Source organism: Bolinopsis microptera, chromosome 7 (assembly GCF_026151205.1).
Source record: "Bolinopsis microptera isolate Bmic1 chromosome 7, MBARI_Bmic_1.0, whole genome shotgun sequence".
Taxonomy (NCBI): domain Eukaryota; kingdom Metazoa; phylum Ctenophora; class Tentaculata; order Lobata; family Bolinopsidae; genus Bolinopsis; species Bolinopsis microptera.
The window spans coordinates 8,392,414-8,406,309 of record NC_087078.1 but is presented as its reverse complement, the minus strand read 5'-3'; the positions used below and the strand labels follow the sequence as shown (position 1 = coordinate 8,406,309).

The 13,896-nt window shown below is 39.2% G+C and overlaps 3 protein-coding genes across 4 annotated transcripts in view; 2 read left to right on the top strand and 1 right to left on the bottom strand.

Moving 5' to 3' along the window:
• Window positions 1–13,896, top strand: part of LOC134817745 (ubiquitin-conjugating enzyme E2 K-like) — a 95,229-nt gene that overhangs the window by 40,404 nt on the left and 40,929 nt on the right. The gene's annotated exons all lie outside the window — the stretch shown is intronic.
• The window catches only part of LOC134817741 (protein PRRC2C-like), a 41,386-nt gene that overhangs the window by 16,325 nt on the left and 11,165 nt on the right, over window positions 1–13,896 (bottom strand). The window lies entirely within an intron of this gene.
• The window catches only part of LOC134817743 (uncharacterized), a 93,665-nt gene continuing 87,894 nt past the window's right edge, over window positions 8,126–13,896 (top strand). Inside the window, exon 1 of the mRNA XM_063826990.1 lies at window positions 8,126–8,148. The gene's annotated coding sequence lies outside the window, so the exon portion shown is untranslated. The remainder of the gene's footprint in view (window positions 8,149–13,896) is intronic.

Below are 13,896 nucleotides of genomic sequence, written 5' to 3'. Positions count from 1 at the left end.
TCTTTTATATTTAAAACGACCCTATCGTCCCTAATGGGTTAATTGATTTATTCGAATACTGAAAAATTCGAAAAAAAGAGCCTCTCTTAACTTAATGCTACATCATAATTTACCGATCATTTGACAATGTCAACCGAGGGGATGTTGCACAGATGAGTAGTTTCGCATTGATGTAATGAAATCCTTAGCTAACTCTCACAATCAATTTAGGTGGCACTCGAATTTGAACCTGAACCTCTTCACTCGGCCTCCTGTCCACTAATTAATCTGACAAATTTTGCTTAAATATAAAACTAGCATTCAAAGTGAAATACGCGGACTGCACAGCAGACTTCAACAGAGATGTTTAACTATGAAAACAAATTAATGAACAATGAATTGTGATCAACCTGAAACAATAAGCAAGATTAAAGGATGCCTTTTAAGTAATAGCGATGGAGTCCTTGTTTGTTGTTGCTAAAATTGTTGGCGAAAGGGAGCTTCTAGTGTGATAATAATAGTTAGTCAATCAATGTACCCAGATGAATTCAGCTATGCTTATTGTGAAACTATACTGAAAGGTTAACATCCTGAAGACAAGTATTAGAAAAATGAGAGGAACAGGATTATCCCCTTGGAAGTAAGTAGAGCCCTTGTGCTTTAGAAATTTAGTGAATTGTAATACTCCCGATACCCCCTAAAATTAAATTGTCCATGTCTAACTGTCCTGCCACTTCATGAGGATCCTCACCCGAGTGAAGCTTCACGCTCAACAAATTATGGTATTTGCATCACACTGCAAGCGCTGCAAGTGAACTTAACTAGCTTGCTAGTCTATTGCTTGCTCCTCTCAGGAAACTTGAAAAGAGCGCCGCATGGCACACACAGGAATTGACGCGCCTGGTAACGAGTGACTTGAAGATCAGGGAATATGTCAACAAACAACGTAGGAGCTGTACGAATAGTTGATAATTCTATTATTAATCGAGTAAAATACAATTTAAGTAAAATACAATTTTTATTTTCCACAGAAGAATCAATACATATTGAATTATAAATATCCGATAATTCCATTAATAATCATTAAAAGTTGCTTTGTCATTTGTAAAATCAAAAACGAAAAGCCGTACGCTGAACTGTGAACGCGCGCGGCGTTTTTTCTGCAGCTGCCTAGCTTCAAGCTTGTAGCCGCTAACATCAAAGCCGCCGCGCGCGCCCAGTGCTGGGGTGCATTCTCATTAACAATTAAACTTGGTCAAAGATAGTTATATACAATTCCTCAATTAAATCAATAATCATGTTAATATGAGTATTCAACACTACTCGACAACAAATATTTGCCGGCCCATCAACAATTCAGTCGCCGAAACAAAAATCAAATGTTTGCTTTTTCGTTTCGGGGACTGTTTGAACTCAGTACTATGTCCGACTAATCATACTTTATAATGGTTAAAATACAAAGTAAAAAGATTTTCCTCGATGGGCCGGCATTCGCAACCGCGAAACGTTTTGAGTACGACAAACGATGACACCACCACCAGCCGTTAATTAATAAGTCCATGGGTGACGGGATAAAGTTAAAGTAAGATGTGTAATTTCATATTGCCTATCACCTATCACCAAAGTTACTTTGCATATACTGCTTCTAGTTACACGATAGCGATCTCAGTTCCCAATAACGTGTGACCCAACAGAAGGGATTGTGGAAGGACACGTACATTTTTCATTAACACGTGCCCTGATTACCCCCATCCGTTGAGCTACTATACGGGGAACGTTGACCGCCAGTCTGTAGTCAGATCGTTAATAAATTTTACTTTAAAATTGGTTGCCGGGCGATGGTGTCAGTGAGAGACGTTAAGTTAGGTGAACATTGGTACAAAAATATAATAATATAGCAGTTTATCTCAAAGTTAAAATCACTATTTGTTAAAGTATACAAACAGTTCTATTCAAAAGAACAAAGTCCGAGAGCAGAGAGAAGATTTGGAGACTATACACGCATATGTGGGGTTTAAATTTGGTATTAGTAATTTTAGGGTTCGACCGAAAATGTTGGTCGGTTGGTTAATAGGGAGCAGTCACTGTCATTAGAATTATCAGATTAGGAGCAAAAATTAGAATCAAATTGGACATATTGTGTATTGTGTATTGTGAAATCAGTGAAACCTAGAATTAATGGCGGTAAAATGCTAGCGCGCCTTGTTATGCGCGCTAACATACTAGCTGCTGAAAATAAAGAAGTATATGCATGATAATGTCGTTTGGCGGCAGCGCCTGCCGATACCTGGATTATATTGTGTTTAACTTAGAATTCAGTGAAATTTTTGTCATTCCATTCAGCACCATACCTGTTTTGGGCATTCATCAATGACTTTTGTAATTTATTCTTAACAGAAGAACAAGAGGAATTAAAATTAAATGAGCCAATTTTACAAAACTCATTCCACAGTCACGCTGATTTATAGATGAATTGTTTAGTTGGAGAAGGTGTGATTAACATATTGTCTTTCCTATGAGATATGGTGAACAAAGAGAACATTGAAATTGGTACTCTTGTCTTAATTATCTTAAAAAATTCCATTAGGCAGCGTAGTCTATATAGGTTCTCTACAGCTAGTAATTTATGTTTTGCAAATAGAGGTTTGGTAGACTCCTTTACATAAAAATCGCAACCCAAACGTTGGGAGCCGAACGGTCTAACTCTAGCACATGTTTTGAATTTGTCTACATACCTTTTATGGTCTCCGAATAGAATTCTTATACATTTCTTCTGAGTAATAAATAGTGGTTTTAACTGGATATTAGGAATACCTCCCCACACAGAAATAGCAAAACCGAGATGTGATTCAAAGAGAGAATGGTAAATTTGTTTATAGTGATTCTGGTAAGCATTTCTTAATACGGTAGATACGTCCACAAGCACTGCTTAGTTTTTTGTTAAGAGATTGTATGTGTGGTTTCCAACTTAATTTGTCATCAATAATTACTCCAAGGAATGTAAATCACTCTGTTCTTGACCTTAGTGCCACAGTTTCAGTGGGAAAAACAAATTGATGGTTAAACCTTATATATCGTAGAAGGGCATGATAGCATCTGGATGGATAATTAGCTTGTAGCGCGATGCACTACTGGGCCGCGCGCGCATCCAATAATGCTTCTCGCAACCACAGCAGATCGGCTTAAGCAGATCGGCGAGATGCAAAGGATTGACATCGTCAATCAAATAATTAGTATACAAGGATGAACTGACCACCAGCTATATCATGTAATCATAGCTCCGAAATAAATAAATTGCTCTACATATAAACATCTGGCCTAATCTTATCACATTGTGGTCCCCAGGGGTTCTGTAAAGCCCTTACTGGGTCCTTTTACCAGCCACAATAAAATTGGTCATGCCAGTACTGTTATAAACTGTAAACAACTGTTTAAAAATGGGATAGCTTTTGCTTATTTTAAATCTTTATATAGAGCATCCTTCTCAATTTTATAATTTAAGAATAACATTTTACCCTAATTATGATGTGGTGGCATTTCATACTTAACAAAAATTCAACTTTGTCAATAAATTATTAGTGACAACAAAATTATAGTTCAAGACATCCATTCTGCGCAGTATTTAATTTCCAATATTAGAATTTGTAACTGATAACAATTTTTTTGGTTTTATCCTTGTAGCGCGATGCACTACTGGGCCGCGCCACGCATCTTCAATCTTCTCGCTGATCGGTAGTTCGCAGATTCGGTAAATTTGCGTGGCGAAATGCACAACTGGGACTCGCCGAGATATCTAGACACTTATTTTACTTCGGTGTATTCCAACAGCCACAATGTTACACAAGTGCAACCAGCCAATTACATGACAGGAAGCCGAAGGATCTTTTTGGCCAGTGACGTTTAAGGTAGTGTGTACCATACTTTCTTCGTCCGAGACTTTGCTGCAATGTGCAGCTCCCAGAGGCGGCTATTGAGGGCGTCCAGGCGTCCGTGGACGCCTTAAAATTATTATCTGGTGGCTGGTGCTTAAAATAGAAATAGTAATTAGTAATAGTGTTAGGAAATAACAAATTGCAATATAAAGGTCTTCATTTACTATCATACGTTTTAATGTAAGCGCACGCATGATCTTCGTGAAATTTTGTGTTGTAGGGAGTCCAATCCTACCTCTGGACTACTCAGCCGCGCAGTTTTAACACATAGTTAATTGTAAACGTTACAAAGCACATCGTGCGCATCCCACTACAGGTAATCTATTATGATTTGCCTCGATTTGGGGGTCCAGGACCCTTTGCAATTTGACTGCTATATGATACTGCGCGGCTGAGATCGTACACGTGTGATGTCCTGTTTCACCCATGTTATAAGTTTTTGTTTTTGTTTGCTGTCGCCTGTAAAGTGTTACAACTTACACATTACATTTACAAGGCCCTGTGTGTAATGTAATCGGTAGTTTGGAGGGATCAGCTTGAGCCGGCTCCCAAGCCCCCCTCCCCCCAGTCCATCGATTGGACCCCCAACAAAACTGCCAGCCAGCTCCCACGAGCCGCCTCTGGCAGCTCCTCATTTAACCCTCACACCCGATTTCTCGAGTATTCGGCTGAGTAGACCGGGGGGCTGCATAGACCACTCATGATCCTTAGCTGAACGTCGACGACGCGAAGGATTGACATCCTTAAGTGACAAAGAAGGGTTTCAGAAGTTTTGTTTTTTAATTAAAAATTATTCAAACAATATACACATAGTTGTCAACTTTCAAAAGTTATTTGACTAGGTTTTAAAATAAAATAATTGATAATGTTTTGATAATTTTTAAAAATAATGTATTTGATATTAAAAATTAATGTTGGTGGGGAAATATTTTATTACATCTTTTTTACTAAGCTGTGCGATGATATTTTATAGACATGTGTGTATGAAATGATGTGATGTTTTTAATTTCACTTTCCTCTACTCTTGACTCTACTTTATCGTTTATTTTATTTCCTTGGAATGACTCACAAAAAGAATTTAAAAGTCAGGTCAAAATATATATTTTTTTTCCAAAAAAAATTACATTAGAACACAATCAAAGTTTGATTTGCTACAATCAAGCACACTTATTTCACTGAAGGAAATTAAAGGTAATCAAAAAGTTCATTATTCTGGACTAAATCATAAATGACTTAACGGATGTTACTCGTCTAAATTACTTCAAGGCAGCGCGCAGCGCTTTCTTCTCGAAATTTTGCCCGAGGCAAGTGCTACGACATACGAATTAGCGTGCGCTGGGCTAGGCCATTAATAATGGACAATGAATGACTCGCAATGACTTATCCTTCAATCTCACTCCTAATATATTCAAATAACCACAAGTTTTCGTGTACTATGCACGCAGTACTGCAAGTGCGAGGGCTCTGATTTGCTCGTTGTTAATGTGTAATACTGTAATGGAATAACCCAACGCGCGCTAGACTTCGAACGAGAAGAAATTTAGACGAGTATCATTCGTCAAGCTCTGGTTTATCATACGTTGTATGACCCGCTGTGCATGAGTGCGCGGCTCCCTCTGTATCGTACAGAAACTCTATAGTGAAACGACCGTGCATGAGATCACGACGTGATACAAGCTCTCGTTAGAGCAACTTAATATACACCCTTAATAATATAAGAAGACGAGCTTTGCACTTTTGAGTCTTTTAGATTTGTTTATGTATATTTTCTAAATGTAGCGTAATGCACTGCAGCATTGAGGGCCAAGCCGTGCATATCATCAAATAATGTTTTTTGCAACCACTTCGTTAGATATTGTGTAAAATTTTACGGACGAAATGATCCCAGTGGAAACTTTCAACCCACCGCTTCGGCCGGCGGGTAGTTCATAGTTTATGCACCGTTCACAAGCAAGAGCAACTTTGATCTACTTGCTGTGAGGTGTCTCAGCTACATCGGTTGGGACTGGGGGATGGTCCCCCCCTTTTTTCCCTCCTTTAAAAAGGATATTAGAGAAGAAAGAGAAATGAACAGTGGAAGTGCGATTAAAATAGCAGATTTAGATGTAAATTAAGCTTAGAGCCAGTGCATTGATTGTAATTTGGGTATTTTTACTAAGGTTTTCCTATAAGGTAAAGGTTTTCCTATAAGGTAAATAAATCTTCTTCAGTTTTAATGTAGATAAGTGTATGGTCGTGCAAATTGGTTCTTGTAATCCTAAGAATCAGTACTTGTTTGGTGGTGTGCCTTTGAGATGTGTTGAAAGCGAGAAGGACCTTGGAGTGGTCTTTAGCACCAGTTTCAACTTTGAGGATCATGTGCGGAAGTGCATTGCTAAAGCTAATGGTACCATTGCCTGGCTTACAAGAAATATTATATCGAGGGAAACAAGCGTTATGCTGGACTTGTATAAGTCTTTAGTAAAGCCTCATATAGAGTATCGTTCACAGGCATGGACTCCGATGGCTAGGCATGGAAACTGGTCACTGATTCTTGAATTGGAAGGTGTTCAGAGATCGTTCACCCGTATGATTGATGGATTGGGACTCATGACTTACAGAGAGAGACTGGATAAGCTGAACCTCACAACCCTGCCTGAACGCAGGGTTTGTGGAGATCTCATTGAGATGTTCAAGATCCAGGAAGGCTTTGTGGGTTATGGTTCCGATTTATTTAGTCGTTCTGGTAGGACTGTTGCTGCTATATCAAAGACTCATAGATTCACCACAAATGAGACTGATTTCTTTGCCCAAAGGGTCTTGCGCTATTGGAACAGTCTACCACCACTTGTGAAAGCTAGTGAGTCGGTTACTGGTTTCAAGAGGGGATTAGATGCCTTCCGGCTTCATGGATATCAAGCTAATAAGCTTGGTCATCACTGGGAACTTTCATATGATATATTTGATAGAATTGATGTTACTGTAGCTCACAGGAGTAATTATGTAAATTATATGAAAGATAATCCAATAATAGCTAAGAGGAAGAAGGTCACTTTAAAAGGCCTTACTAAGGCACTTATCAGCCAAGTTTTCAGTTAACTTCTTTTAGTTTTTATATTTTAATAGTTTATTAAACGTAAATTGTACATTTTTGAAGTAATTATATTTGTATATGAGATGCCCAGAGAGGCATACATTTAAATCTTATCTTATCTCAGTGTTTAGGGGTTTTTAACTCAGATTTTTACTTTTATATAGGGTCATTGTGATATTATCAAAAATAAAAAATTCTTCCCCTCGATAAATGAGCTTATTGCTCGTCTCTTATGTTCGATATTTTGGCTGCCACTTGCTTTGTGAGCGTGGTGCAGCTGGGACCTGAGTCTCTTGTAGTCGATAAGAAAAGGAGTTCAAATGATCCTCTCTTAGTTTCCAAGACCAGATCTTGATAATGGTATATTTTCTCCTCGTGGTGTAGGAAGACTGACAGTAACATTTAATGCTGCATATTGATGAGACACCCTTACATCAAAGAAAGTGCGCTCAAATACTGGTCACCATGATTCACAATCAGATTATATATCAAATCTAGCACCACAGCAATAGCAGCAAATCTGGGGAAACTTGGTGGACATTGACTTTTTTCACACAATTTGAGTATGTTGACTTCAACATTATGTTGCAGCTCATTGTGGTTAATCTCAATGTTGGAGTGATGTTTTTCTGGTGCACAAAACACTGCAGTACGGTTATGTTGAATAATTGTGGTTAATGGGTCATCTATGTGGCCACTATGGTGGTTAAAATACCAGTTTTAGGGTTAACCACCATTTTGAGATATGATATTATGAACTGAGTAGTCATTATATTGAGATCATATCATGGTGCAACTATCACAAAAGTTTTCAACCCTCATGGGGGGCATTTTGTGGTCCTAATGGTGGTTAAATTGAAGATGAACGGTGAGCTATAAATATTGCTCTGATTATAGATGTATAGTGGTGGTTGTTCATTTGTGCATGGATGATAATTTTGTATCACAAATGTGCAATTTAATAGTATGGTTGATTTGAGGTGGTTAATATTCGTAAAAAGTGCTAAAAAGATGGTTAAAATGTCAAAATTTGTTGTTAACCACCAATCAAAACATTATTAATGGTTTTAGTCAACATTTTATGGTCAACAAAGGACATTTGAAGGGTCTTGATAAAAGTTAGTTTTAATACTTTCAACACTACTATATAACAAATAATTTTAGGTATGGCTACCGATGAGTAATCCGTTGGAGTAAAGTCTGCCGGTGTCCTGGGTGTGATGGATCTGAGTTAGATGGCAGGTTGTGGAGGTGGTAACCGTTTCTTCCTATTGCCCTGGTAGTCTTGTACTACCAGGGCTCCTGCGGTCTGGTACGAGGTTAGTTTTATTGTTAGAGATCTAGTGATGTTTGAAATTTATTAACTCCTTTTAGCTACTTCTCCTTTAGATAAGTATTGCATTCTTTTTTCTGCTATACAGTTCTTTACAACACCTCTGTTCATTATAATTCAAATTTTTTTCACTCTGAACTATAAATCTCTGGCCTATTAACTGTTTCAGATCCAGATTGCTAGGGTTTACAACGGTGCCACTGAAACATCCTGCTGTTGATCTCTTATCCGGATCACCCAGTCTCCTCCCGATCCTCCCACACTTCACAACAAGATGCCAACACTGCCCGCCAACTTCCTCGCCTTACTGCAAAACTTATCTCTTGAAGTAAAGCAACACATGCATACCCTCCTTACTCAGAGTATCCTGGACAGTCTGAAAGAGAAAAAGCTTGCTTCTAAAATAGAACGTATAGATGAAAAGAAGAAGGAAAAGAAAACGAAGAAGGAAACTACTGTTCAAAATGTCTCGTATAGCCCACATACGCTCGTAGAGCACGTTCCAGTTCTCCCTGGAATGGATGAAAATCTATTCCAGAAAATCACAGAAGAATTAGATTCAATGAATCTTGAAGGCAAATCTAATAAAGTCCACACCCTATGGCTAAGCCCTTCATCAGAAGACTACTGCTTTGGTAACATAGTCAACAAGCCACATCCCATCAACAACTTCCCTAGCATCTTTAAGTTGATGGGACTTATTAATGACCTCCCCTCCACCACCAACAACATGGATGCTTGCCTTGTTACTAGGTACGACACTCAGCAAGCTAAGTTAAGCCTCCATAAAGACGATGAAGACCTAATAATATCACAGTCCAGCTCCATTTGCACTTACTCAATAGGGGCTCCGCGGTCACTTGAGTTTGTGCTCGATACAACCCAAGTAGAACAACGCACAACTAGGGCCTCTAGGTCAAGGCCAGCCCAAGAGTTGATTAACGCAGACTTCACCCTTCCTGCCACCAATGGCACACTGAACATCATGAAGCCTGGTGCACAGCAAGTCATGAGGCACAGGATTGCCCCAGGAGTTGCACCTTCTGACAATGAAATTTGTTGGAGGTATAGTCTCTCCTTCAGAAAGTTAACCACACCTTCCTCTTCCCCTTCATCTCCTATTCTTCCCTCTCCTACATCCGACAGTCCTAATAAGGTACCCCCAAAAGCTCCCATCACAGACTCTCAAAAACACCAGAAGTCTATCATCCTCATTGCTGGTGACTCCTTTGCTGCTCGATTGGACGCTGATCGCCTCAGTAGAGGTAAAGAAACTGTCACCAACATAGCTAAGGGTGGGCTTAAGATCTCAGCTATACAGAAATCTATTGAGGCCTTTCATACAAAGAACCCTCTTGTGCAGGTAAAGAAACTGTTCTTAAGCTTCGGTGCCAACAACATCCGGTACTGTACCCAGGGTGTCAATCATCTCAAGACCCCTGTGAGTGACCTTATGAAGACAGCAAAAAAACTTTATCCAAATGCACGTGTTTTTGTACAAGCTATTCCACCAGTCCACCCCAACGGACAAGATAAAATCCCTGGTAATGTTTGTGCTGTGAATAATTTGATCTTTGATCGCTGCTCTAGGCATAAACTGTTTTACCTTGATGTTTTTTGGGCTTTCTTAGACCGCTATGGAAACAGAAACGAGAGATTATTTCCTAAATGTGACAAAAGGGGCTTTTATGATATTCATCCCAGCCCCAAGGCTGGGATGCCAGTGTTGGCAAAGTTCTATCTCAGAATCATACACTCAAAGTGGTTTAATCCATTGGGATACTGATGTGGTAATTCAATTCAATATTTAAATTTTTCATTGTCTGCATCAGTATCCTATTGGATCTGATCATTTGGATGTTATTTATATGTATTCAAACGAAGTGATAGCATAATGTATGTTACTTCATATTATAGCACAATACCTAACAAAACACAACGGCGAGACACAATTCTGTTAATAATATACCTTAAAGTTCCATGGGAATATCGGCTCAACAACACCGTGTTGCAACTGGTATGTTTTCTAGGTATGTTATCATCAGTAAAAGTAATAGAGGTAACGGGGAAAATTTGTTGTCCTGTCTTCTGTCTCGTCATATGTTATGTGCTCTATTGGGTATATTTTATTTTTATGTTATTTTGTATATATTTTCTTTGACTATCGATGCTAATTATACACTCCCTGGTGCTCCCCTACAACCTAAAATACACTCTGTACCATGTTTGAGGTCATCCATAAATCTTTACTTTATGGTAATATTTTGTACCATTTTTCTCAGACACTTTAAACTTGTGTATAGGGGGGAGGGGGGCATTGGGACAGCCTTAGCTGCAATTTCTATAAAATTGCTATCTACCACAAAAACCGAACTGTCACCTACCATGTCACCGAAACAGACTGTTAAGTTACTTTTCGGTATAACCAGCAGCTGGCTTGGGGTCATGTCTAGGTGTGGTCTGGTTTTTCTATCTCTCCTTAATATTTCCCTGATAGTAATTTGTAATTGTTCCTTACTGAACCCTGGACCAAATTTATCCGTTGTTTACAATAATGTCCATGGTTTCCTAAATACACGCGATTTAGCATCAGGAACACCACCACTAAATATGACCAAGATACATGAATTCCATGGTTATATCTACAAACATAAGCCTCACATCATTATTCTAAACGAGACATGGCTGAAAAATTCCATTCTCAGTAATGAGGTGCTCCCTGACAAATACAAAGTATTTAGGCTTGACCGATCCTTAAGATCGCATCCAGTGGATGCAACCCAGCCCAAGAAATTCAGAAAAAACGGTGGTGGTGTTCTGATTGCCCATAGAACAGACATTGATATCTCGAGTCTAAAGTTCTCTAAAGTTAGTGTTCAAGCTGAATTATTATCCATCATAATTAAGACTCAGTGTGGAAGAAACTTTTGTATATCAACATTTTATAGAGTAGGAACGCTTGGCTTAGATAATTTTGAATCTTTCAAGAAACATTTTGTTACTTTAGCATCTGCCAGAAAATTGCAAAGGCACATTCTGGTAGGTGACTTTAATTTGGCTTCGATTTCCTGGCCAGATGGTCAGTCATCTTGCCAGCTACATTCTAGCTTTGTAAATTTTCTCACTGATGACCTCGGACATACACAACTTATTAGCTCCCCTACTCACAAGTCAGGCAACACCTTAGATCTTGTGTTCACTAACATTCAAAACCTTATTAAGAATGTTAAAGTTTTAGATCAAAACGAAATGTGTATGTCCGACCACTTTTGTATCACATTTGACATTGATATTAAGACCAAGTATATTAAGCAGCCTAAAAGAAAGATCTTTAATTATAGTAAAGGTAATTTTAGGGGCCTGAATTCTGAGTTATTTAGCATCGATTGGGATAGTGTATTTGAGTGTAATGATCCTTATCTTGCCTGGAGTCGATTCAGAGGAGTTCTCGGTGCAGCCTGTGACCGATGGATCCCTAAAAAGACCATTAAGTCTCAGTTCCAGCCCCCATGGTATGACTCCGAATGTGATCGTCTCCTACGAAATAAGGAGAAATGGAGAATAAGGCATAAGGGGAGCAACTCTGAGTCTCATAAACAAAAGTTTCGTGCATTTCGCACAAAATTTAAAAATTTGATGGACGAAAGAATGAGACTCAGTGTTGAGGATGACTCCGATGATGCTCTTATCTCCAAGAAATTCTGGACCTACGTTAAATCTAAATCAAAGTCAACCAGGATCCCTGAAACTGTCAAATATCATAATCGCTTTCGAAACAATCCATCTGATCAAGCTGCCCTTTTTAACGAATATTTTTATGAGCAGTTTTCTCAAGAGAGCGATTATGGCATTGACATAGATTTTCGTGATGATTGTTTTTCAAGTCTTGTGTTTAGTAGAGAAGATGTTCTGTTGATTCTTAAAAAGTTAAATCCTAACAAGGCCCCTGGCCCTGATGGGATTCATGGGAGAGTCCTCAAAAACTGTGCCCAAAGCCTTGCATACCCACTTAGTGTTTTATTTAACCTGTCTTTCTCGAGCGGATGCATACCCCCTGATTGGAAGCTGGCACTTGTAGTACCAGTGCACAAAAAGGGCGATAAGTCTTCGGTTGAGAACTACAGGCCTATCTCGTTAACATCTCTTGTAATGAAAGTCTTTGAAAGGTGCATAAAGACTGCATTATACGCTGCATGTTCTGATCTGTTGGATGACCGACAACACGGTTTTGTTAATGAACGTTCATGCACAACCCAAATGATACCTTTCACGGACAATCTTGCACTTGCATTGAATAACAGGTCCAGGACTGATATAATATATTTTGATTTTGCGAAAGCTTTTGATAGCGTTTCGCATGACCTCATTTTAAGTAAATTAAAGAATATTTTTAATGTCGATGGACTAATGCTTAAATTTATTAAGTCCTATCTTGAGGGGCGACAACAACAAGTAGTGATAGGAGGCCAAACGTCTTCTTCTCTACCAGTTCGGTCTGGTGTCCCTCAAGGTTCTATACTTGGCCCTTTATTGTTTGTAATATTTATAAATGACATGTTCTCCTGTGTCTCTGAAGGCACCAATATCGCCCTTTATGCAGATGACACTAAAATTTGGAGGGAGATCCTTGGTTACCCTGACCATCACATAATCCAAAATGACATCAACAGATTATATGATTGGTCAGTGAGAAATCGAATGAAGTTCCACCCACAAAAGTGCAAAGCCCTCTCTGTGTCCCTGCAAAGAAACGTGCTGGATAACTTGCCATTCAATACCTTCTTTTATAAACTTTCTGGAAGTGATATTGACTTTGTGCCCTCTCAGTCAGATTTAGGAGTCGCAATAAACTCCAGGTTTAATTGGGGTGCACAATGTAAAAGGCATCATGTAGCCGGTGGGCCCGACATGATACGACACACCTCGACACGTCGGGGTTTTGTCGGGGTTTTGTCGGGGTTTGTCGGGGTTTGTCGGGGTGTGTCGGGGTTTGTCGGGGTGCGTCGGGGTTTGTCGGGGTTTGTCGGGGTTTGTCGGGGTTTGTCGGGGTTTGTCATGGTTTGTCAGGGTTTATCGGGATTCGTTAATAATGGATGAAGAGTGATTGGAAGTTGCCTAAAGAAGATTGATCAATGGCAGTATAATGGCGCAGGAGGGTCAACCTGAAAAAAACAGTGCTTGACCCTCCTGCCCCACACATGGATCAGGAGGCTCATTTCAGAAAAAGAGTGCTTGACCCTCCTGCCCCGCACATGGATTACAGGGGTCATTTGAAGCCACAAGACCATGTGCACGTATCACTACAGCGCGCGATAAGTACGCGCGTGATTACATAAAATCTTACCGCGCCCTACGCCAAGTAGACGAAAAAGCGTGGACGAAGAGCGACAGTTGGTACAATGTGGCACACGAGTCACGTCAGGCAGTAGTTGATAAAGTTTTTAAAGTTGTTTTTAAAATATTGAATTATTTAGTACATTGAATTATGTAGTAGTGTCAAATTACCTGGGAACTGTTTGATACTTTGATGCTGAAATATTGTTATTTTATTTCTAAAAACATCAAGTTCTTGTTTTGGG